The 27,594-nt window shown below is 40.7% G+C and overlaps 1 long non-coding RNA gene across 1 annotated transcript; it reads right to left on the bottom strand.

The window, feature by feature from the left end:
* Positions 1-1,903: 1,903 nt before the first annotated feature.
* Positions 1,904-26,904, bottom strand: LOC138674076 (uncharacterized). The gene is made up of 4 exons (XR_011320469.1): positions 26,859-26,904; positions 16,037-16,058; positions 14,781-14,799; positions 1,904-2,000 (listed from the first exon to the last, which is right to left on the bottom strand). It is a non-coding gene; the product is annotated as an uncharacterized lncRNA (long non-coding RNA).
* Between the last annotated feature and the right edge of the window lie 690 nt (positions 26,905-27,594).

Here is a 27,594-nt window from a genome sequence, read left to right as displayed (position 1 = left end):
ACGATGGTAACCAGGGTAAACATCGGGTTACTAAGCGCGGCCCTGCGCTTAGTAACCCGATGTTTACCCTGGTTACCGGCATCGTTGGTCGCTGGAGAGCTGTCTGTGTGACAGCTCTCCAGCGACCAAACAGCGACGCTGCAGCAATCCGGATCGTTGTCGGTATCGCTGCAGCGTCGCTTAGTGTGACGGTACCTTTAGGCCCAAATTTATTAAAGTAAGTTAACCAGAATGCTGCCAGAAATTACTTTGAAAAGTTGCTAAATTTTGGCACAACTTGTAGTTGCACAAAAATGTTGAAACTTTTGTCATTTTCACATCAGTTACTTTACCTAAATGGTAGGGCAGGGGCGCAGAGGGATGTCACACCACAGCTCATATAATTCATGACAAGTTGTGGCCTTTTCCCTACTCCAGAAATCTCCCTCCAGTATGATTTCTGGGGTAGGACACAGGGGTGCACGCCCCCCGTCAGATGCTCCTCACTCATGATGAGGCATACACCACTTATGGAACAGGAGCGTCTGACTTCACCATGCCTCCTCTAGACCGGTGAGAAAATCACTGGTCTTGATGTATTGGGGCCTTATTTTTTCTATTAATATAAATCTGATTCAGTATTTTATTCTATTGAAAAATTTAACTTTTTCTTAAAGTTTAAATTAAAAACGTAATTAAGGGGTTAAAATGCACCTTAGCCACATGAGTAATGTGCATAAATTCAAAACCTACAATAAAAATTAAATTTTGGGTTTTCTTTTTCAACTTTAATATTACCAATTAAAGAAGGGATGTAAATGGTTTTAAGCAATTATTTCCTATTTTATTTGCATTCCCGTTTACATGTGTGGTCCATTGCTTTGTTATGATCACATTCCTACATCGTATTTCACAACTGTGAATGCCAAAAGGTCATATGTTGCGGGTCCAATTAGTGTTCCATCAAAGTACAATACCCCCTTACATACCGCCAAATGTGTAAGCCCTCCCCAGTATGACACCCCCATAATGTACATCCATACACTATGATGGCCCCACTGTGCATACCCACCCAAAGGATAATTCCCCAACACACACATTACGATGCCCCTACACATGGTGCCCCAAAAAGTTGCACCCTGACACAGTATGTTGTCCCAAGGAATCCTCCTCACACTATGATGCTCCCGCACAGTATAATGCCCCAGCTGCTCCTTCACTCTCAGTACAATATCTCAAAAACCCTCCCCAATACCCCACCTCACAGCACTCAGAATAGTGCAATGGCTAAAAATCCCCTCCCAATTGTTGTTCCCATAATAAGCATGAATACACAGACGTGCGCCGTTCTAGGCTGTGTGTAGCTGGGCGTTGCAAGCATGATCTAGTGACATCATTATGTCTTCTGCACCAGACCTTAGACAGCGCGGGGAGCACAGCTTGTGTGGTGGTGCGGGGAGCTAATGGCTTCTGGCTCCACTATCGCACTCAGCCATATCTATGAGGATACCAATTGGACATATGCCGACGGCTGTGACAGCTTCCTAAATCAGGCATCCTAGACAGGAGGTATTCTGTAGAAAGTATATATACTTATAATAATAATAAATAATAATAATAATAATTTTATTTATATATATATATATTTATTTATATATATTTTTCCTGGTTCCCAATTCAAACAGTCAGATTAATAGAATTCATCTAATTCATCTTATTCATGTGTCCTTTAAACCTCCTAAACTGAGAAATGAAAGTCACACAGCGAGTGACAGCATAGACAGGTATATAGGATGTACAGACAGGTTGTAAATCATCTCTACTGGGGGAAAAACACTTACAGATCTTCCTCGATCGTGTCCAGTTCTTCCTCTATCTTGGCCAGATCTTCCTCTATTGTGTCCAGTTCTTTCTCTATCTTGTCCAGTTCTTCCTCTATCGTGTCCAGTTCTTTCTCTATCTTGCCCAGCTCTTTCTTTTTTCCTTCTAATCTCTTGTCTACTACTCGTCTGCTGAGCACTCTGTTGTTCATTTAACATCGATCATCAAGTCATATGTAAATATAGAAATATCAGAAATTTGAAGAGCATTAGTGAATAAATTTCTCCCCTCGGCCTCCATCCCAAATACTTTGCCACATTTTCCATCTACATCACATTAAGGATTTTTTTTATTACTTGACTACATCTATTTTTGGCTAAAAAGTAATCTTCTCATTGGGTTTCATTAAAATGTTCGCTCCGTTTGTTTTCTATAGCTTCTGCGTTGCCATATCTATTGCTGGATGCATAAGGAGGTAACTGAAATCCTGTCAGTCAACTTGTTCTAATGGTCCAATGGGAGAGTTTGTAAGTTTAAAGGGAACCTGTCACCTGAATTTGGCGGGACTGGTTTTCGGTCATATGGGTGGAGTTTTCAGGTGTTTGATTCACCCTTTCCTTACCCACTGGCTGCATGCTGGCCGCAATATTGGATTGCAGTTCATTCTCTGTCCTCCGTAGTACACGCCTGCGCAAGGCAATCTGCCCCCTGCTGGCATAAACTCATATGAACTCGAGCGTGAGAAAATATTCAGAAAAATTCCCACGCTAGAGTTCATATCAGTTTATGCCAGCAAGGGGCGCAGCACCGCAAGTCTACGATGCTATGTTCCCCTGCTTTCCATTTATTCCCCAGTTTTTACAAGCAGGAACAACAGCTGCATTAGCAGGCTCCTGGTTGTAAAATTATTTAACCCCTTCAGACGGAAGGGGTTAAATAATCTCGGCTTCAGGAAAATGGCCGCCGCGATGTCCATCTGCGCACGCGCGGCATCCAGCGGCCATTTTCCCGAAGCCCCGGGAAGCAGGAGACTCCATCTGCGCACGCGCGGCCTCAGGAAGATGGCCGCGCCCACCGAGAAACCGCTGAATAGCGGTGAGCGCGCTCTTTTTCTACAGCTGCGCAGTGCATTCGGCACTTGCGCATGCGAGAAGCACTACGCCACCAACGGAAACATAAGCAAGATGTGGGGGAGAAACAGCGCTGTGACCACGCCCATCTGACCTGACCAGCCTGATCCCCGTAGTATATGGACAATGATGATTCCAGAATTCGCGGCAGACTGTGCCCGTCGCTGATTGGTCGAGGCAACCTTTATGACATCATCGTCGCCATGGCAACCATTATGACATCATCGTCGCTGTGCCCGTTGCTGATTGGTCAAGGTCTGGCGGCCTCGACCAATCAGAGACGCGGGATGTCTACGTCCTTTATGACATCATCGTCGCTGTGCCCGTCGCTGATTGGTCGAGGCCTGGCTGCCTCGACCAATCAGAGACGCGTGATGTCTAAGTCCTTTATGACATCATCGTCGCTGTGCCGGTCGCTGATTGGTCGAGGCCTGGTGGCCTCGACCAATCAGAGACGCGGGATTTCTATGTCGATGCTGTGCCCGTCGCTAATTGGTCGAGGCCTGGCGGCCTCGACCAATCAGAGAGGCGAGATTTCCAGGACAGACAGACAGACAGAAAGACAGACAGACAGAAAGACAGACAGACGGAAAAACCCTTAGACAATTATATATATAGATGGTTGCCATGGTGATGATGATGTCATAATGATTGCAATTGTGATGTCATAATGGTTGTCATGGCGATGAAAATGTCATAATGGTTGCCATGGTGAGGATGATGTCATAAAGGTTGCCATGGTGATGATGATGTCATAATGGTTGCCATGGTGATGCTGATGTCATAATGGTTGCCATGGTGATGATGTCATAATGGTTGCCAAGGCGATGATGATGTCATAATAGTTGGATGGTGATGATGATGTCATAATGGTTGCCATGGTGATGATGATGTCATAATGATTGCAATTGTGATGTCATAATGGTTGTCATGGCGATGATGATGTTATAATGGTTGCCATGGTGATGATGATGTCATAAAGGTTGCCATGGTGATGATGGTGGCATAATGGTTGCCATGGTGATAATGATGTCATAATGGTTGCCATAGTGATGATGATGTCATAATGGTTGCGATGGCGATGATGTCATAATGGTTGCCAAGGCGATGATGATGTCATAATAGTTGGATGGTGATGATGATGTCATAATGGTTGCGATGGTGATGATGATGTCATAATGATTGCAATTGTGATGTCTTAATGGTTGTAATGGCGATGATGATGTCATAAAGGTTGCCATGGTGATGATGTCATAATGGTTGCCATGGTGATGCTGATGTCATAATGGTTGCCATGGTGATGATGTCATAATGGTTGCCATGGCGATGATGATGTCATAAAGGTTCCCATGGCGATAATGATGTCGTAATAGTTGCCATGGTGACGATTATGTCATAACTAGATTGTGGCCCGATTCTAACGCATCGGGTATTCTAGAATATGCATGTCCCTGTAGTATATGGACAATGATGATTCCAGAATTCACGGCAGACTGTGCCCGTCGCTGATTGGTCGAGGCAACCTTTATGACATCATCGTCGCCATGGCAACCATTATGACATCTACGTCGATACTGTGCCCATCGCTGAATCAGAAACGTGGGATTTCTACGTCCTTTATGACATCATCGTCGCTGTGCCGGTCGCTGATTGGTCGAGGCCTGGCGGCCTCGACCAATCAGAGACGCGGGATTTCTACGTCGATACTGTGCCCGTTGCTGATTGGTCGAGGCCTGGCGGCCTCGACCAATCAGAGACGCGGGATTTCCAGGACAGACAGACAGATAGAAAGACAGACAGACAGAAAGACAGACAGACAGACAGACGGAAAAACCCTTAGACAATTATATATATAGATTGTTACCATAGCGATGATGATATCATAATGGTTGCCAAGGCGATGATGATGTCATAATAGGTTGCAATGGTGACGGTTATGTCATAATGGTTGCCATGGTGATGATGATGTAATAATGGTTGCAATGGTGATAGTTACGTCAATGGTTGCCATATTAAGTTATGTCATAATGGTTGCCATGGTGATGATGATGTCATAATAGGTTGCAATGCTGACAGTTATGTCAAACAGGTTGCCATGGCGATGATGATGTCATAATAGGTTGCAATGCTGACAGTTATGTCAAACAGGTTGCCATGGTGATGATGATGTCATAATGGTTGCCATGGTGATGATGTCATAATGGTTGGATGGTAATGATGATGTCATAATGGTCACCATGGTGATGATGATGTCATAATGATTGCAATTGTGATGTCCTAATGGTTGCCATGGCGATGATGATGTCATAATGGTTGCCATGGTGATGATGATGTCATAAAGGTTGCCATGGTGATGATGTCATAATGGTTGCCATGGTGATGATGATGTCATAAAGGTTGACATGGTGATTATGTCATAATGGTTGCCATGGCGATAGTGTCAAAATAGGTTGCCAAGGCGATGATGATGTCATAATGGTTGCATGTCGATGATGATGTCATAATGGTTGCCATGGTGATGATGATGTCATAATGATTGCAATTGTGATGTCATAATGGTTGCCATGGTGATGATGTCATAATGGTTGCCATGGTGATGATGATGTCATAAAGGTTGCCATGGTGATGATGATGTCATAATTGTTGCCACGGCGACGATGATGTTATAATTGTTGCCATGGCGATGATGTCATAATGGTTGCCATCTTGACGATTGTGTCATAATGGTTGCCATGGAGATGATGATGTCATAATGGTTGCCATGGCAATGATGATGTCTCAATGGTTGTCATGGTGCTGATGATGTCATAATGGTTGCCAAGGCGATGATGATGTCATAATGGTTGCCATGGCGATGATGTGATAACGGTTGCCATGGTGATGATGATGTCATAATGGTTGGATGGTGATGATGATGTCATAATGGTTGGATGGTGATGATGATGTCATAATGGTTGCCATGGTGATGATGATGTTATAAAGGTTGCAATGGTGATGATGATGTCATAATGGTTGCCATGGTGATGATGATGTCATAATGTTCGCCATGGTGAAAATGTCATAATGGTTGCCATGGCGATGATGATGTCATAATGGTTGCCATGGCGATGATGTCATAATGGTTGCCATGGTGGCGATGATGTCATAATGGTTGACATGGTGATGATGATGTCATAATGATTGCAATTGTGATGTCATAATGATTGCCATGGTGATGATGTCATAATGGTTGCCATGGTGATTATGATGTCATAAAGGTTGCCATGGTGATGATGATGTCATAATGTTTGCCATGGTGATGATGATGTCATAATGGTTCCTATGGTGATGATGTCATAATGGTTGCCATGGCGATGGTGTCATAATAGGTTGCCAAGGCGATGATGTCATAATGGTTGGATGGTGATGATAATGTCATAATGGTTGCCATGGTGATGATGATGTCATAATGATTGCAATTGTGATGTCATAATGGTTGACATGGCGATGATGATGTCATAATGGTTGCCATGGTGATGATGATGTCATAAAGGTTGCCATGGTGATGATGTCATAATGGTTGCCATGGTGATGATGATGTAATAATGGTTGCCATGGTGATGATGTCATAATGGTTGCCATGGCGATGATGTCATAAAGGTTGCCATGGTGATGATGATGTCATAATGGTTGCCATGGTGATTATGTCATGATAGTTGCCATGGCGATGATGATGTTATAATTGCTGCTATGGCGATGATGTCATAATGATTGCCATCTTGACGATTGTGTCGTAATGGTTGCCATGGAGATGATGATGTCATAATGGTTGCCATGGCGATGATGTCATAATGGCTGCCATGGTGACAATGATGTCATAATGGTTGACATGGTGATGATGATGTCATAATAGGTTGCAATGGTAATGGTTATGTCATAATGGTTGGCATGGCGATGATGATGTCATAATAGGTTGCAATGGTGATGTTTATGTCATAAAGGTTGCCGTGGTGATGATGCAGATGTCATAATGGTTGCCATGGTGATGATGATGTCATAATGGTTGCCATGGCGATGATGGTGGCATGAAGGTTGCCAAGGCGATGATGATGTCATAATAGGTTGCAATGGTGACGGTTATGTCATAATGGTTGCCATGGTGATGATGATGTCATAATGGTTGCAATGGTGATAGTTACGTCAATGGTTGCCATAGTAACGGTTATGTCATAATGGTTTCCATGGTGATGATGATGTCATAATAGGTTGCAATGCTGACGGTTATGTCAAACAGGTTGCCATGGTGATGATGATTTCATAATAGGTTGCAATGGTGACGATTATGTCATAAAGGTTGCCATGGTGATGATCTATATATATAATTGTCTAAGGGTTTTTCCGTCTGTCTGTCTGTTTGTCTGTCTGTCCTGGAAATCCCACGTCCCTGATTGGTCGATGCCGCCAGGCCTCGACCAATCAGCGTCAGGCACAGTATCGACGTAGAAATCCCGCGTCTCTGATTGGTCGAGGCCGCCAGGCCTCGACCAATCAGCGACGGGCACAGCGACAATGATGTCATAAAGAACTTAGAAATCCCACGTTTCTGATTCAGCGACGGGCACAGTATCGACGGAGATGTCATAATGGTTGCCATGGCGACGATGATGTCATAAAGGTTGCCTCGACCAATCAGCGACGGGCACAGTCTGCCGCGAATTCTGGAATTATCATTGTCCATATACTACGGGGACATGCATATTCTAGAATACCCGATGCGTTAGAATCGGGCCACCATCTAGTATATATATATATGATGATTCCAGAATTCGCGGCAGACTGTGCCCGTCGCTGATTGGTCGAGGCAACCTTTATGACATCATCGTCGCCATGGCAACCATTATGACATCTACGTCGATACTGTGCCCGTCGCTGATTGGTCGAGGCAAATTCGCGGCAGACTGTGCCCGTCGCTGATTGGTCGAGGCAACCTTTATGACATCATCGTCGCCATGTTGTTCCCGTCGCTGATTGGTCGAGGCCTTGTGGCCTCGACCAATCAGAGACGCGGGATTTCCAGGACAGACAGACGGAAAAACCCTTAGACAATTATATATATAGATATACTTTATGTATAGACTGTAATATATGTTTTCAAGAATATTTGAACCCACGGATCCATTCCATGTCCATTTTGCAAGCCTGCGAGAAAATCTCGCTGTACGGATGCCATACGGATTACATATGGAGGTTTACATGCGCAAAATACGCAGCCACACCTTGCCTACGGATGACATACGGAACACTGTTTTGGGATCATTACTGCGTATTATGCCTGTAAAAAATGGACCGTATCTCCATACGCTGAGGGTGACCCCTGCCTGATAGTAAAGATGGCCGCACTAGGCAGGGAATAGTGCAGAGAATATATGCACTAGACCAAAATCATCCCGCCCTCCATGCACGTCCATCCTCATTTACATATGACACTACTAAAAGACTGTGTAGAAAGAATTTCTAAGGAAATGGAAATTAATGATGTTCCCAAGATTGACTGTAATGTGAAGAGTGAGCAAGAGGTGACGCACATGTCTGTATTGGCGGCCACTCAAGGTGACCTTGACTTTGTGTCTCATGATGAAAAACAAGATGGAGGGAACGTAGGAGACATGACAACTGACAAAGATGATCTACGAGGGACAGATGTACCATTGCCATTAAAAATAGACGACTCAGAGGCCCAACAACTCCAACTTAAATCTAGAAAAATCTTGCTGAAATTATGCAAAATCATTCCTGCATATGATGACAAAATCCATGTGTGCAGAAATTCAGAGATATTTGAGAGTTTTGCTGATAAGTTTGATTTGGCTAATGAGCAGAAACATAAATTGTTTAAAATGTGGCTACCAGTAACTTTTATCAGGAGATTTTCATTAAAAATGCAGAATGACGAGTTCCATGAAGACAAGACTGATGTAGAAAGATTAAAAATTTTGATATTCTGTGGATTAAAAGAAAATTATCCAGATATTGATATTCTTCTAAAATTGACGATTTGCCGGAAAGAATGTACTTTTACATTCATGTCCATTTTTGAAAGGGTGTACAGAATGGTCAGTACGAATTTGAATAAACAATCAATGATAAATTGTTTTGTAAACAAATTTAAATTCTTAAATCCTGCATCTCGTGTTATTGCGTCACAAAAAGATTCTTTATTTGAATGTACGCAATCCCTTGATTTTTTTTTAGAAAACATGAGAATCTTGAAAGAAAAACAAATTATACTAAGTTTTTTAAAACAGGCAGAATTCAATCCTATGAGAAGCTAAAATCAAAATCTCCAAAACTGACCCAAAATCACATCTATGAAGAACGAAGAAAATTTACATATTTGTTACAAACCCTATGAAAAGATTCAGTCCATCAAAGAATTTGCTCTGAAAGGGTTAAAAGCTGAAGGGCCAGATCTGTCTGTAAAGTGTAACGTAAGAGTGGAGCACGGAATATATGCAAGTATGAAACAGGCCTCATGATTTATGGTATGTTAGGAAAAAGAAAAAAAAAACCTTGTGTTAATGAGAAAATAAGATTCAGTTAAATTATTAGAATATTAAGATATATTTAAATATTATTTACTCAACATATATTTCTATATTTCTTTAGTAATTATTATTTCTTGATTTAGTTAATAGTGGATTAGTGCAATCACACATCAATATGGTTTATCAAGAAAATCTACATTTAGAACATTTTTCCTAATGATAGTTTTATGATATTCAGTGGTTTTTTTTTATGGTAAATAGATGAGTACACATCTTCAAACAAATATAAGTCATAAAGCTGAAATGACAGTTATAAAAAAAATCATTTTTAATTTGGGTTTTTACAAGTTAATTTTTTCATAAAATAATATTTTTTGATATTAAAGCGGGAAATGTGTTTTTGATCCTAATCACATCATCACATTTCATCAATACCTCTTCTTCATACATTTTAATAAAGAAGAAATATTAATAAGGTATTATTGGGTATAATAACATTAAGTGTTATAAAAGTCTTTTTTTTCCCCTCTAATGAAGGGTATTATATGCAAAGCTGCATAATTTCAATATTTTGGTAATCCAAGGTTATGAAAATATTAAGGAAATGTGTTACTGAGACATAACCTCAGCATTTGTCATCAACATATAAAGGCCTTATTCTTATTTTTTATTCTCATTTTTATTTTTCATTTTAATTTTTTCATCAACATATAAAGGCCTTATTTTTATTTTTATTTTTATTTTTCATTTTTCATTTTTTCTTCATTTTTATTTTTTATCTCAAGAAGGAAAAAATCAATATTTAGTAAAGTAATGTCTACAAGAATATTACTTTATTAAATATAATGATCATATGGTTTCATTATATAAGAAATGTTTCAATTCTTTCACTCATTTATTCATTCATTCATTCATTTATTCATATACAGTGGGGCAAAAAAGTATTTAGTCAGTCAGCAATAGTGCAAGTTCCACCACTTAAAAAGATGAGAGGCGTCTGTAATTTACATCATAGGTAGACCTCAACTATGGGAGACAAACTGAGAAAAAAAAATCCAGAAAATCACATTGTCTGTTTTCTTAACATTTTATTTGCATATTATGGTGGAAAATAAGTATTTGGTCAGAAACAAAATTTCATCTCAATACTTTGTAATATATCCTTTGTTGGCAATGACAGAGGTCAAACGTTTTCTGTAAGTCTTCACAAGGTTGCCACACACTGTTGTTGGTATGTTGGCCCATTCCTCCCTGCAGATCTCCTCTAGAGCAGTGATGTTTTTGGCTTTTCGCTTGGCAACACGGACTTTCAACTCCCTCCAAAGGTTTTCTATAGGGTTGAGATCTGGAGACTGGCTAGGCCACTCCAGGACCTTGAAATGCTTCTTACGAAGCCACTCCTTCGTTGCCCTGGCGTTGTGCTTTGGATCATTGTCATGTTGAAAGACCCAGCTACGTTTCATCTTCAATGCCCTTGCTGATGGAAGGAGGTTTGCACTCAAAATCTCACGATACATGGCCCCATTCATTCTTTCATGTACCCGGATCAGTCGTCCTGGCCCCTTTGCAGAGAAACAGCCCCAAAGCATGATGTTTCCACCACCATGCTTTACAGTAGGTATGGTGTTTGATGGATGCAACTCAGTATTCTTTTTCCTCCAAACACGACAAGTTGTGTTTCTACCAAACAGTTCCAGTTTGGTTTCATCAGACCATAGGACATTCTCCCAAAACTCCTCTGGATCATCCAAATGCTCTCTAGCAAACTTCAGACGGGCCCGGACATGTACTGGCTTAAGCAGTGGGACATGTCTGGAACTGCAGGATCTGAGTCCATGGTGGCGTAGTGTATTACTTATGGTAGGCCTTGTTACATTGGTCCCAGCTCTCTGCAGTTCATTCACTAGCTCCCCCCGCGTGGTTCTGGGATTTTTGCTCACCGTTCTTGTGATCATTCTGACCCCACGGGGTGGGATTTTGCGTGGAGCCCCAGATCGAGGGAGATTATCAGTGGTCTTGTATGTCTTCCATTTTCTAATTATTGCTCCCACTGTTGATTTCTTCACTCCAAGCTGGTTGGCTATTGCAGATTCAGTCTTCCCAGCCTGGTGCAGGGCTACAATTTTGTTTCTGGTGTCCTTTGACAGCTCTTTGGTCTTCACCATAGTGGAGTTTGGAGTCAGACTGTTTGAGGGTGTGCACAGGTGTCTTTTTATACTGATAACAAGTTTAAAAAGGTGCCATTACTACAGGTAATGAGTGGAGGAAAGAGGAGACTCTTAAAGAAGAAGTTACAGGTCTGTGAGAGCCAGAAATCTTGATTGTTTGTTTCTGACCAAATACTTATTTTCCACCATAAAATGCAAAAAAAAATGATAAAAGACAGACAATGTGATTTTCTGGATTTTTTTTTCTCAGTTTGTCTCCCATAGTTGAGGTCTACCTATGATGTAAATTACAGACGCCTCTCATCTTTTTAAGTGGTGGAACTTGCACTATTGCTGACTGACTAAATACTTTTTTGCCCCACTGTATATTCTTAGTTTGGTTCATGGCTATACATACTTACATATTATTGGTCTACTGAACATAAATTAATAAAGTTTTAATATTAATAAATATGAAAAAAAATACTTGTTACATAAAAGGCACACTGACATCTATGGGTTCAAAAAGAAATTACACCTATGATTTAAAAATGTCCTATCACATGAAGAATATGGTTAATAATATATTATCATTTATTATTATTATTATTATTTTATTTTTCCAAATATAAATTCCATATTAATATGATTTAATAATTATATGGATATTATTGACTGCTATGGTATGCTGTGATATTATAAGTTAGGGAAATTACCACATTTGGTATAGAATAGGGAATGAAGACTTCAATCAAGTTACGTTAATAAAGACTTTTCATATTTCTAAATTCAATTGATTCTTAAAAGTTGCAAAAAGAAAAAGCTGTTATCCAGAAGTTCCACAAGGTAACAATGCTATGATTTCTGAATAATAATAGACTGTGTTAAATACAATTCATGTCACCACTCACAACTACAGCATCCATCACTGAAAACTATGAGTACAATATCAAAGATGAACTGTGTTATCACGTTTTTATCACGTTCCAGTGGTATCCTATCACCTATAAGACTTCCATGAAAGCTGGTGAACAATCAAGTAATTGTCAGGACGCTACAACAACCCTGACATGTGTCCTGTGCACTAAAAACTGGTTATGGTGCTATGTTTAGCAAGGAAGAGTCAATAACCCTTGCTGTGCTGACCAAAGACGTCACATCTGTTCCAAGAACAATGCGGATGATATGGAAGGATTCCAGATGATTTCCAAGGCGAGCCAATGTAAGTCCAGGTCTCTAAAGGTGACACTGCACAGATATTAAAGCTACATTTAATCTATGAACATTGTTTTTTTATCATCATTTGATTTTATTGACTTTGATTGACACATGACACAGTCTCTACATATCTACATGCTATCATCTATTTCAAAAGAATTATAATAAAGATTGTTTTAAAAGAACCAAGAAGAAGAACCAAGATGAAGACCAGATGACATCAGACCTGAGATGCTTCAAGTAGATATAGGGAAGTTTAATATAATATATATTTTATATGAATATTAGTCACGGCTTACCATAACATTAATTTACATATCATTAATATAACAATATTGTTATAGATATTATTTATTAAATTATTTTGCCAAAGAAGAAGAAAAGAAGATCTTATTAATATGTTTAATTTGAGGGTTCCAATCAATGTCTGTCACCCTCAAAAGGGGGAATTGTTAAATATTAATTAATTGAATTATTCTTATTCTGTACTGAGCACATTGCTTCTTGCTGACATTACAAAAACTATTTCTGTGTATGTAGCTCAGAGTATAAGTTATCACCATATACAGGGAACACGTGATCTGTGTTGGACATATAAATAACATCTCTAAGGAGGGTGGGGGGCTTTTGTCACGTGGGGGCTGCCTCTTCCTGCCTTAACGATCATTATCCATGGACATGAGAAAAGTTACAAGGAACAACAGCTGGTAGCCATGCCATGATTCTACTCCATGCCATGATGACTTCAACGTTCACACAGACAGACGGTTTTACCATTCAGGACCTTGGGAAAGATGAGTAACAAGACAACCTCTGATATTTACACATGGACAATCTGTTCGTAACTATTTCATCTACTTTTATGTTTTGCTGCAATGTGGTTTTTCTGTGGACAATTCAATAAACCACTATACTTTTTATGAGAATGCCATGACATTTTTCTTTAAGAGTAAGCACCTGGTGAATAGTCCTGATTAAATAAATGTGCGAAATAAGCATTTTTAACAATTGTGTTGGGCTGGTGATGAGCAGTGCCTGGTTTTCTCCACACATACCGCTTAGAATTATCACCAAAAAGTTATTTCTTCATCTCATCAGACCAGGGAATCTTATTTCTCATCGTCTGGGAGTCCTTCATGTGTTTTTTAGCAAACTCTATGTGGGCTTTCATATGTCTTGCACAGAGGAGAGGCTTCTGTCGGGCCACTCTGCCATAAAGGCCCGACTGATGGAGGACTGCAGTGATAATTGACTTTGTGGAACTTTCTCCTATCTCCCTAGGGCATCTCTGGAACTCAAGACACAGTGATCTTGGGGTTCTTCTTTACCTCTCTCACCAAGGCTGTTCTCCCACGATTGCTCAGTTTGGCTGGACAGCAAGGTTTAGGAAGACTTCTGGTGGTCCCAAACTTCGTCCATTTAAGGATTATGGAGGCCACTGTGCTCTTAGGAACCTTGAGTACTGCAGAAATTCTGTTGTAACCTTGGAAAGATCTGTGCCTTGCCACAACTCTGTCTCTGAGCTCCTTGGCCAGTTCCTTTGACCTCATGATTCTCATTTGGTCTGACATACACTGTGAGCTGTGAGGTCTTATATAGACAGGTGTGCGCCTTTCCAAATCAAGTCCTATCAGTTTAATTAAACAAAGCTGGACTCCAATGAAGGAGTATAACCATCTCAAGGAGGATCACAAGGAAATGGACAGCATGTGACTTAAATATGAGTGTCTGAGCAAAGGGTCTGAATATTTATGACCATGTGACATTTCAGCTTTTCTTTTTTATTACATTTGCAAACATTTCTACATTTCTGTTTTTTTTTTCAGTCAAGATGGGGCACAAAGTGTACATTAATGTGAACAAATGAACTTTTTTGAATTTACCAAATGGCTGCAATTAAACAAATAGAGAAAAATTAAAAATGCCCACCGCACCACTATATAGTGAGGAGAGACTTTTACCTGGGATTTCCTCCTGCAGCTGAAAAACAACAACAGTTTACAATTAGATTTCCTGAACTATTTAATAACCATCCCTCAGCTGCAGTGGACGACTTATTCTTAGGCCGTATCCACACATATTTTTTTTCTCATCTGCACAAAACCAATGCAACTAATTTTCATTAATGTGCTGCATCCAATTGTCATCTTATTTCAGTCCATGTGTCCATTTTTACCATTAGTGTGTCATCCATTTATTTTGTACACAAAAATAAAAAAGCTGATGGAAGATTCCTACGTTTTTCCCAGCAGTCGGTCAATGGGTGAGTGTGGTCCATAACCCGCCCTAAAGCCGACATGTTACTAGCCCCATAGAATATAATGGCCAGGGAAAAATACTGACAGCACCCCTGGTACAAAAACAACCATGTGAATGAGCCCTTGCTTCACACCGCGATTGCACAGACACTTCCTTAGAATCAATCTTATCTGGCAATCAAGTTTCAGCTATACTGTCACTACTGGAGTGTCGGGGTGTCACATCCATAGCGGCGGACCACAAGGCCTGAGAGTCCTGGGGAGTGTTGGCTCTGTTACCCCATCACCCAACCGTCATCACAATTTTATCATCAGCTTCCTGTTCCCCAATGCCACAACCACCATCGCAATTTTATCATCAGCTTCCTGTTCCCCATCATCACAACCGCCATCACAATTTTATCATCAGCTTCCTGTTCCCCATCACCACAACCGCCATCACAATTTTATCATCATCTTCCTGTTCCCCATCGCCACAACCGCCATCACAATTTTATCATCATCTTCCTGTTCCCCATCGCCACAACCGCCATCACAATTTTATCATCATCTTCCTGTTCCCTATCGCCACAACCGCCATCTCAATTTTATCATCATCTTCCTGTTCCCCATCGCCACAACCGCCATCACAATTTTATCATCAGCTTCCTGTTCCCCATCGTCACAACCGCCATCACAATGTTATCATCAGCTTCCTGTTCCCCATCACCACAACTGCCATCACAATTTTATCATCAGCTTCCTGTTCCCCATCACCCAACCGCCATCATAATTTTATCATCAGCTTCCTGTTCCACCACTCAACTGCCATTGTGCATCTGAGACTCAGTTCAGCAGGCACCATTAGGTGAATAGATGGCGCCTGCTGTGCACAGCCTCAGTCCCCACGCTGCATAGACCAGAGCAGGGCGCGGGGGACACAGCGAGGTATAAATGCCGGTGACAAGGACAGTACTTACATCCGATGTTGCTGTCTGCATGCTGTAATAGTAAAACAGAGAAATGTATAAAGTCCATGAAATATTTCATCTTCTTACATTGTACATCACAGACTCATAGGCTTCTATTTCACTGGATAATCAATGGGGTCTATAATTATCGCACAAGATAGATTTATTATTACTAGTGCAATCTATGAGCAGAGAGCCAGTCCGTGCCTCATGCAGCAGTCATATAGCCATAGCTCCCAACCGTACCTCATACTGTGGGACTGTCCCGATTTTGAGGCTGTGCCCCGCAGTCCTGCACGAGACTCTACTTCTCCCACACAGCCAGCAGAAGCAGGCAACACGCCCTCTTGTACTAGACCACACTCCCTCCGTATCTTCTACTTCTGGGACGGTGGTTCAGAGAGGAAGAGGACATTCTGAGGTACGTGTGTGTATGTACTGCACACATACATGCTGCTGGCCCTCCTCTGCTGTGCTTACAGTACAAGGCATTATAACCAGGAGTAGTGGCAGCAGTTAGAGCAATCCAGTGCAGCCTGTTAGTCATAGGCACAGTATATATATATATATATATATACATATATATATGTAACCTTTATATACTACAGCAGTTATGGAGTGGAGCCAGTAGATAGTGGTGTTGTCTGAGTGCAAGCAGAGTTCGCAGAGCTGGGCTACATTGCAATGTGCAGGATCTGTGAGCCAGCAGTGTAGACAGCGACAGGTGGTGAAATTTTTGCCTGCGTTGTTAGCAGAGCTGCTGGGACACATCTACAGCCCCGACTGTACACTGGCATTGTCATGTGGTGCCATTATACAGTATTGAGCATCATGTGTGGCAATTATACTGTACGCAGCATAATGTGTGGCCATTATACAGTATTGAGCACTGTGTGGCCATTATACAGTATAGAGCACTGTGTGGGGCCATTATACAGTATGGAGCATCATGTGTGGCCACTATAAAGTATTGAGCATCATGTGTGGCCATTATACAGTGTGGAGCATCATGTGGGGCCATTATACAGTATGGAGCATCATGTGTGGCCATTATACAGTATTGAGCATCATGTGTGGCCATTATACAGTATTGAGCATCATGTGTGGCCATTATACAGTATCTAGCACTGTGTGGCCAATATACAGTATGGAGCATCATGTGTGGCCATTATACAGTAGTGAGCATCATGTGGGGCCATTATACAGTATGGAGCATCATGTGAGGCCATTATATAGCATGGAGCACTGTGTGGCCATTAGACAGTATTGAGCATGTGTGGCCATTATACAGCATTGAGCACTGTGTGGCCATATTCTTTTTTGTTTATAATTATTGTTTATGAACAGTGTGATCAGCAGTGCTAAATGGGTGTGGTTGGGGTGTGGATATGGGTGTGACTAGTTATGAAATGGGTGTGGCCATGGGTGTGGCCTAAAATTGCAGAGGCGTGCTGCGCGTGCCGCTACCTTTGTCCCTCTTTGCCTTCTTCAAAAGTTGTGAGGTATGATATAACTCATAAACAGCTCGCCTGGTATATGACCCGGCATCTGCTGACAACTCAGGGCCACATCTGCTGACAACTCAGGGCCAAGTCTCCTGACAACTCAGGACCACGTCTGTTGACAACTCAGAGCTGAATCTGACTTTATTTTCCACTTTTCAAGTATAAAATATTTGGAATATATTAATAAATGAGTTGCTCCATTTTGTATGTATTTATGCATTGCTAAGTCTGCCTAAATGTCACAGAATTGTGAATATTCCAGGGTACTGGATGCCACATAGATTTAAATCTTTAATGCCCAATGACTGCTATATTCGTCATGGAGCGTGTCAGACACTTTGGAGTGGGCTCAGAAGCAGAGCCAACTCCACACTGGGCAGATGTTGGCTATATCATATAGATGGCATCATCCGCTATCGGCAGTGATTGGCGTGTCCGCCGACTGCTGCTGTCCTGTTTAAAGCTGCGGTCAGTTGCTGACAGCGGCAGTTAAGCTTGATGTGATAACAGGGAGCCAGTAACAACTGGGGGGGGGGGGACAGCTAAATGCCCCTCATGCCTGTCAGGTAATCTCTCCTATAAAGTCCAGGCTGTGGTTGGGGATTATAGAAGACAGTGAATATTACTATATATCACAATACTGTTGTATACAGCACAAGCGATCAGACGATTGTAGGTTCAAGTCACCTAAGGGAACTAACTAATAGAGTGAAAAGTAAAGAAAATAGTTCTTAAAAATGTAAAAAAAAATAAAAATTTGAATCAACCACATTTCCTCCATTTAATATTAAAGAAAATAAAAAATAAAAAATGCACATAATTCGTATCAATGTGTTCAGAAAAGTCCAATCTATGAAAATATAAAATGAATTAACCCAATCTATAATGAATAAAAAAATCAAAATGCCAAAATTCCAGGTTTGTGGTTGCTACAATCCCATATAAAATGCATTAAAAACAATCAGAGTCATAAGTACCCAAAATACCAAGGTCATCAGGTCACCATGCAAAAAACAAGCCCTTGCTCAGCTCCATCGAGAAAAAATAAAAATGTTACAGCTAAGGCGACCAAAGTTAATTTTTGTTCTTTTTTTTTAATTTCTAAAATTTAAAAAAAAAAAACAATTAAACACTTAAATTTTTAAAAAAATGCAAGTTTGGTATCGGCGTAATTGTACTGACCTGATTGGTCCAGGCATTTGGCCATAGATAAAGACAACAGAAATGTATTTATATATATACTAGATGGCAGCCCGATTCTAAAGAATCGGGAGTCTAGAATCCATATATACTTTATTTATTCAAATGTAAGAATAATACAATTAATAAATAATAGTAAGAAAGAACAAAAATAATAGGCAGTATATGGAGAAAACACCAAACAAAAGTTCAAAATTGGTGTGAAAATGTCACTGAACCACTTCACAACTAAATATATATAGTTTTGGTAAATGGTATTATCATTTTTTTGACGAAATTCGGCAGGAGCTTGAAGAGCAACGTCACTGGGCCCGCCTCCACGCAGTAGAAACTTGCTGTGAGGTAAAAATTCAAAAATCACACCAAAATGGCGGGCGGAGTGTGTCACAGTACGGCACGTTTCTGATTGGTCGCTCGCAGCAGGCGGCAACCAATCAGACACTGGACACTGTTGACGTCACTTATCTCCGGACATTAGCTCCGGACATTAGCTCCGGACATTAGTTCCGGACAGGAAGTTGGCACAAATTGCAGGAAGTAGTATTCTAGGCAATTATATATTAGATATATACTTATAGAGACAGCATTACTATTACATAGCTTTTCTTATTTGAGACTTACACCCATAGGTCTCTGATTTTTGCTCGCCATATCTCTAATAGAAATATCTGCAAAATCCGCAAAATCCTGAATTGGGGGGACGTGGCCTAGCTTCTGCCATGTGAAGTCGCAGGAGCTTTGAGCTCTCTTACAGTTCTCCAGTTTAAGCGGCAAAAACTCGACTTAATGAGACAAAACTGAAAACTCTTGACATCATTCAACGGCCTTTATCAACAGCTTCAAAAAAGAGACTAAAACCGGCTTTCTAGCAGGAGTATAACCGGGTCTATCGCACAAGCCCTTCTCTGTCTGAGAAGTGTGAGGCCGCCATTTTGGATCCGGAATCTCCTCCATGCTGACAGAACACTAGGCGCAGCTCATCATCTGTGGAGAGGAGTCCCCCTTCCAGGGGTCTGACATAGAGGAGAGAGGAGGTGAATCCCCTCAAAAGCAACCGACTGTGAAGACTGGAGTAACATAGTAACATAGTAACATAGTTAGTAAGGCCGAAAAAAGACATTTGTCCATCCAGTTCAGCCTATATTCCATCATAATAAATACCCAGATCTACGTCCTTCTACAGAACCTAATAATTGTATGATACAATATTGTTCTGCTCCAGGAAGACATCCAGGCCTCTCTTGAACCCCTCGACTGAGTTCGCCATCACCACCTCCTCAGGCAAGCAATTCCAGATTCTCACTGCCCTAACAGTAAAGAATCCTCTTCTATGTTGGTGGAAAAACCTTCTCTCCTCCAGACGCAAAGAATGCCCCCTTGTGCCCGTCACCTTCCTTGGTATAAACAGATCCTCAGCGAGATATTTGTATTGTCCCCTTATATACTTATACATGGTTATTAGATCGCCCCTCAGTCGTCTTTTTTCTAGACTAAATAATCCTAATTTCGCTAATCTATCTGGGTATTGTAGTTCTCCCATCCCCTTTATTAATTTTGTTGCCCTCCTTTGTACTCTCTCTAGTTCCATTATATCCTTCCTGAGCACCGGTGCCCAAAACTGGACACAGTACTCCATGTGCGGTCTAACTAGGGATTTGTACAGAGGCAGTATAATGCTCTCATCATGTGTATCCAGACCTCTTTTAATGCACCCCATGATCCTGTTTGCCTTGGCAGCTGCTGCCTGGCACTGGCTGCTCCAGGTAAGTTTATCATTAACTAGGATCCCCAAGTCCTTCTCCCTGTCAGATTTACCCAGTGGTTTCCCGTTCAGTGTGTAATGGTGATATTGATTCCCTCTTCCCATGTGTATAACCTTACATTTATCATTGTTAAACCTCATCTGCCACCTTTCAGCCCAAGTTTCCAACTTATCCAGATCCATCTGTAGCAGAATACTATCTTCTCTTGTATTAACTGCTTTACATAGTTTTGTATCATCTGCAAATATCGATATTTTACTGTGTAAACCTTCTACCAGATCATTAATGAATATGTTGAAGAGAACAGGTCCCAATACTGACCCCTGCGGTACCCCACTGGTCACAGCGACCCAGTTAGAAACTATACCATTTATAACCACCCTCTGCTTTCTATCACTAAGCCAGTTACTAACCCATTTACACACATTTTCCCCCAGACCAAGCATTCTCATTTTGTGTACCAACCTCTTGTGCGGCACGGTATCAAACGCTTTGGAAAAATCGAGATATACCACGTCCAATGACTCACCGTGGTCCAGTCTATAGCTTACCTCTTCATAAAAACTGATTAGATTGGTTTGACAGGAGCGATTTCTCATAAACCCATGCTGATATGGAGTTAAACAGTTATTCTCATTGAGATAATCCAGAATAACATCCCTCAGAAACCCTTCAAATATTTTACCAACAATAGAGGTTAGACTTACTGGCCTATAATTTCCAGGTTCACTTTTAGAGCCCTTTTTGAATATTGGCACCACATTTGCTATGCGCCAGTCCTGCGGAACAGACCCTGTCGCTATAGAGTCACTAAAAATAAGAAATAATGGTTTATCTATTACATTACTTAGTTCTCTTAGTACTCGTGGGTGTATGCCATCCGGACCCGGAGATTTATCTATTTTAATCTTATTTAGCCGGTTTCGCACCTCTTCTTGGGTTAGATTGGTGACCCTTAATATAGGGTTTTCATTGTTTCTTGGGATTTCACCTAGCATTTCATTTTCCACCGTGAATACCGTGGAGAAGAAGGTGTTTAATATGTTAGCTTTTTCCTCGTCATCTACAACCATTCTTTCCTCACTATTTTTTAAGGGGCCTACATTTTCAGTTTTTATTCTTTTACTATTGATATAGTTGAAGAACAGTTTGGGATTAGTTTTACTCTCCTTAGCAATGTGCTTCTCTGTTTCCTTTTTGGCAGCTTTAATTAGTTTTTTAGATAAAGTATTTTTCTCCCTATAGTTTTTTAGAGCTTCAATGGTGCCATCCTGCTTTAGTAGTGCAAATGCTTTCTTTTTACTGTTAATTGCCTGTCTTACTTCTTTGTTTAGCCACATTGGGTTTTTCCTATTTCTAGTCCTTTTATTCCCACAAGGTATAAACCGCTTACACTGCCTATTTAGGATGTTCTTAAACATTTCCCATTTATTATCTGTATTCTCATTTCTGAGGATATTGTCCCAGTCTACCAGATTAAGGGCATCTCTAAGCTGTTCAAACTTTGCCTTCCTAAAGTTCAATGTTTTTGTGACTCCCTGACAAGTCCCCCTAGTGAAAGACAGGTGAAACTGCACAATATTGTGGTCGCTATTTCCTAAATGCCCAACCACCTGCAGATTTGTTATTCTGTCAGGTCTATTAGATAGTATTAGGTCTAAAAGTGCTGCTCCTCTGGTTGGATTCTGCACCAATTGTGAAAGATAATTTTTCTTGGTTATTAGCAGAAACCTGTTGCCTTTATGGGTTTCACAGGTTTCTGTTTCCCAGTTAATATCCGGGTAGTTAAAGTCCCCCATAACCAGGACCTCATTATGGGTTGCAGCTTCATCTATCTGCTTTAGAAGTAGACTTTCCATGCTTTCTGTTATATTTGGGGGTTTGTAACAGACCCCAATGAGAATTTTGTTACCATTTTTCCCTCCATGAATTTCAACCCATATGGACTCGACATCCTCATTCCCTTCGCTAATATCCTCCCTTAAAGTGGACTTTAGACAAGACTTTACATAGAGACAAACCCCTCCTCCTCTCCGATTTTTACGATCCTTTCTAAACAGACTGTAACCCTGTAAGTTAACTGCCCAGTCATAGCTTTCATCTAACCATGTCTCGGTTATTCCCACTATGTCAAAGTTACCTGTAGATATTTCTGCTTCTAGTTCTTCCATCTTGTTTGTCAGGCTTCTGGCGTTTGCGAGCATGCAGTTTAGAGGATTTTGTTTTGTTCCAATCTCCTCACTGTGGATTGTTTTAGAAATGTTCTTACCTCCCTTCTGAGTATGTTTTCCTGGGTCGTCTTTGTTCGAGTCTAATGTTTTTCTTCCCGTCCCCTCTTCTTCTAGTTTAACGCCCTCCTGATGAGTGTAGCGAGTCTTCTGGCGAATGTGTGTTTCCCAGGTTTGTTGAGGTGTAGTCCGTCTCTGGCAAGGAGTGAAGGCTTGATCTCCCTTACTACACAGCGACGCTCGGCTGAGCGCTGTGCTGCGGCGCCTGAATGGGGGAGTTTCCCTGTGGCTGCATCGCCAAGGACACTGACGGCCGTGTTGGGGGACCGAAGGAGGAACCGCACTCCTCACAAGGACCAGCGGTGAGTGGATCCCCCGCCGTTAACTGAGGCTCCCTCCCCACGTCTGATCAACTGCTACCTGAGGCGTGGCCAAGTATAAAGAAGGGGTTTTACCCCAAGCTGGCCAGCGGGAGCCAGAGCTGTGGAAGTTAATATAAACTCTGCTTATATAACCACCATCTCAGCGCTAATATCTGAGGAGACAGGGGTGCTGTTTGGGCGGGAAGCCTGCTGTGGAACATTACAAAGTATAACATATACCCTCTAATCAAGGGACTGGGAGCCAGGCTGTGGAACTGTAGTCTGCAGAGCACACGCTCTACATAAAGAGGGAGGGAAGTGCTGCAGGGGATATCGCCGTTTATTGAGGGACAGGGAGCAACACTTTGGAACGTAAAGCAGGCTCTGTGGATGGATACAGAGAATAAATCTTTCATAACCTATTGAGTTTAGAGTACATAGTGCCTATAATTAAACCTGGATTGGTGACCTCTCAGCACCACAGCTCCACCTGGTGGCTAAATAAATATTTTTCAGTGACAACAGAGAATCTGAGGGCAATAGCTCCATTTCTTTTTAGTTTTGGCATTTAAAGAGACAGTACCGAATTTGGGATATATATGAGATACACGGAAGTTACTTCTCTTGTCTTCTTAAGTACTTAAAGCTGAGAATTTGACTGCTGAAAAAAGAGGATTTAATCCAAATAAATCGCCTATTCATCACAACTCCCAAATGGAACAAAGGTCTGAAAATAAAAAATCACTACAAGACCAAAAGAAAACCTCTGCATCTTATTCCAGATCATACACAGATATTCCTAACCTGCTGAGCCCAATTAAATTTAGATCTCCCCAAAAAGCTGACGATTGCAAAACTCATAAAATAACAACGCAACCAAACGGTGCTAAATCCACTTCTCAAAAAGCCGCCCCAACTCAACGGTCTAATCCTATCAAAACAAATCTAGGTACTAGGAGCAAAAATCCACCCTCTGCGACAGTTGTCTCTTCAACATCGAGTCAGCTGATGGACACCACTGTCTCGGCCAAGAGAGGAGGAGCACCGGAGGAGAGAAATTCAGACTCTGAAAGTACAGATAATAAAGACCGACCAGAACCAGAACCAAATACTCCAAAAATGAGTCACGAGGAAATATTCTATCAAAAAATAACCTCACTAATTGACGAGAAATTGGATAAGGGCTTTGCTAAACATAATGCCTCTTTTGAGGAGGTCTGCAGAGGCTTTACCCAAAAATTGGAACTCTATGAAGCCAAAATAACTGACCTTGAAAGTAAAACAGATTCACAAAACAACCAAAATATTGTGTTAAAAAGGGAAATTAATAACCTCAGAACCAAAATGGCAGATTTAGAGGACAGGAGTCGGAGAAATAATTTGAAAATTAGAGGTATCCCAGAGGAAGTAGGGCAATCAGAACTTCCAGAATTTGTCAAAACTATCTTCAAAAAGACAATTCCAAGCCTCAATGCCATGGATTTATGCATAGACAGAATCCACAGACTCCCTAAACCCAAAGGCATCCTAGCAGACAAACCAAGGGACACGATCCTTCATCTTCACTTTTTCGGCACTAAGGAAAACATACAGGATTACGTTAAAACCAAAGGTTCACTCCCGGAACCTTACCACCAACTAAAGATATTCACGGATCTCTCAAAACACACTCTGGACACCCGCAGGTCCTTCAAGCCTTTAACAGATATTTTAAGAGGGAAAATATCCAGTACAGATGGGGATTCCCTACTAAGTTGATGTTCAGCTACAGAGACAAATTTGTTGTGATTAACACCCTGGAAGAAGGCTTGACACTTTTTAAATCCCACTCCTGATTTTATTTTAGGGATCTAAAGTGACTTCGGGAAATTTATGGCTATCACTGTCTCAATAATAGCAGGGTAATTGTGGAGACCTAATTTTTCACGAACTTTTCCCCCAAAAGGTCGAAACTTCCTTAGGGAAAAGACCCAGTTTTTTTTTTGTTTTTTTGAATTTCTTGTTCAAACCAGCTATATTGCTTTGTATTTGACTAAACTGTTAGTTTTTGATTATTAACTTTATTTTTTTTTTGTGTTCCTACAGCTCCTTTAGTATACCAGGTTATGCAGCTAAAATGTATGTCCTACAATGTCAGAGGGCTTAACAGCCCATGGAAGAGCTACACGTTGTGGAAAGAAATCAAGCATTCACAGGCAGATATCGTGTGCATTCAGGAATCGAAATTTAAGAAAGGTAACCAACCAAACTTCACTCACAAAGATTTTCTACACTCTTTCTCATCTTCATCACACAAAAAAAGGCAGGAGTAATTACGTTAATAAAAAATACAGTGCCATTCCAACTTATTGAGGAGGTGGTAGACCCTGCCGGCAGGTACCATATTCTGATATGCGAGATTAACTCGACTCAATGTACAATTGTCAACTTGTACTGCCCTAACACAAAACAACTGAGTTTTCTCAATAAAGTAATGAGGAAAATCCAACCAAAAAAGAAGGGCAACTTATTCATTCTAGGAGACTTTAATATGGTGCCTGACGGAAATTTGGACTCCACTTCTCCAACTCGCCAACTATCAAATGACCTTAATAAATGGATTCAGAATAACGAACTATACGACACATTCAGATGTCTAAATTCTTCATCCAGAAAATACACACACTTCTCATCGGTACATAAAACCTCTGCGAGAATTGACTTGGTTCTCACAGACGTATTCACCCTCACTAAAATAAAAAATTCATCCATACTAGACAGGTCAATTTCGGATCACTCTCCCATTGTATCAGAAATGTGGATAGGCCCATTCTTTAAAAACTCCACTCTATGGAGGTGCAATAATTTCTTATTGAACATCCCAGAATACAAAAACAAAATTGTCACGACATTAAAACTATATTTCAGAGAAAATGATACTGGGGAGATGAACCCGCTCACAGTGTGGTGCGCCCATAAAGCGGTAATAAGGGGGAAATTGATTCAAATAGCAGCAAGACACAACTCCAAAAAAAGAAAACAATTTAAATCTATTCAAAAACAAATAAATACAAAGGAAAATGATCTCTCTAAAACAAATACAAAATCTCAGCAAACATATAGGGAAATCCTCAATTTGAGACAGGAACTAAACAGGGCTATTATTGATGATTTTGACAAAATCGTTAGGGTATCAAAGTTTAAAGTGTAGTCTGAGACAAACAAACCAACGAGATTTATGATGTCAAAACTGAAGAGTGAGAGAATTCGTAGCAGAGTATACAAAATAAGAAATGCAGTCGGAGATACAAAGCAACACCCGACTGATATTGTAGAAGAGTTTGCTTCCTATTATAGAAAACTATACAATTTAAACGGAGAAAATGCAAACCCACAACCAGACCCCCCAAAAATAATAGAGTTTATTAATAAATTACAACTTCCAAAAATTAGCCCATCAAAATTATCACAGCTAAACTCACCTATATCAATCTCAGAAATCACAGAAACTGTAAATTCACTAAAATTACAAAAATCACCGGGCCCGGACGGACTAACAAATGAATATTTCAAAAACTTTGCTGACGTGCTTACCCCTTACATGGCAAAAATTTTCAACCAGGTTTCAGGGGGTGGGAGCTTGCCGGAGGAAATGTTAGAGGCCACTCTCATTATGATTCCCAAGACTCCAAGTGACTTAGAGGAAGTGAAGAATTTTCGCCCAATTTCCCTGATAAATTCAGACTTAAATTTTTTTTCCAAAATATTGGCTACAAGACTAAAAGGAATCCTACCAAGTCTAATCAATGCCGATCAATCAGGCTTCATAGAAGGTAGACAAACTTCGGATAGTACTAGGAGGCTTATCAACATAATCAATAGAATTAATTCCACTCAAACCCCCTCAATTCTCCTAACATTAGACGCCGAAAAGGCGTTCGATAGGGTCAACTGGTCCTATTTAAAAATTGTTCTTCTAAATTTTGGTTTCAACAACAAATGGATAAGAAGGGTGTTCACTCTGTACTCTCGGCCAAGCGCCAAAATTTACATAAATAACACCTTATCAAAACCATTCTATATAAATAACGGAACAAGACAGGGATGCCCCCTTTCGCCACTGCTATTCGCCCTGGCGATAGAACCATTAGCCGAAGCAATTCGCATAAACGAAAAAAATACAGCGATCAATACACCGTCTAAACAATTTAAAATAAGTCTATTTGCAGACGATATGCTGCTATCACTCACAAACCCGACACAATCCATTGCAACATTGCTTGAGATAATAGGGGAATTTTCACAAATTTCAAACTTTAAAATTAATAACAGCAAATCGAAAATCTTGCAATTCTTCCTTACAAACACCACAATAAACTCTATTAAAAACATCTCAGAGTTTGGCTGGGAAGAGGAACAAATATCACATCTAGGTATTGTATTCAAAAAAACAATACGTAACACAGTACACGCAAACTGTGAGACATTTCTGGCCACTATCATAAAAGATCTCCAACCATGGGGGAATAT

The sequence above is a fragment of the Ranitomeya imitator genome, chromosome 4, assembly GCF_032444005.1.
Source record: "Ranitomeya imitator isolate aRanImi1 chromosome 4, aRanImi1.pri, whole genome shotgun sequence".
Classification (NCBI taxonomy): Eukaryota; Metazoa; Chordata; class Amphibia; order Anura; family Dendrobatidae; genus Ranitomeya; species Ranitomeya imitator.
Note: the sequence above shows the minus strand (reverse complement) of the source record. Positions and strands in the feature narration are given on the sequence as shown.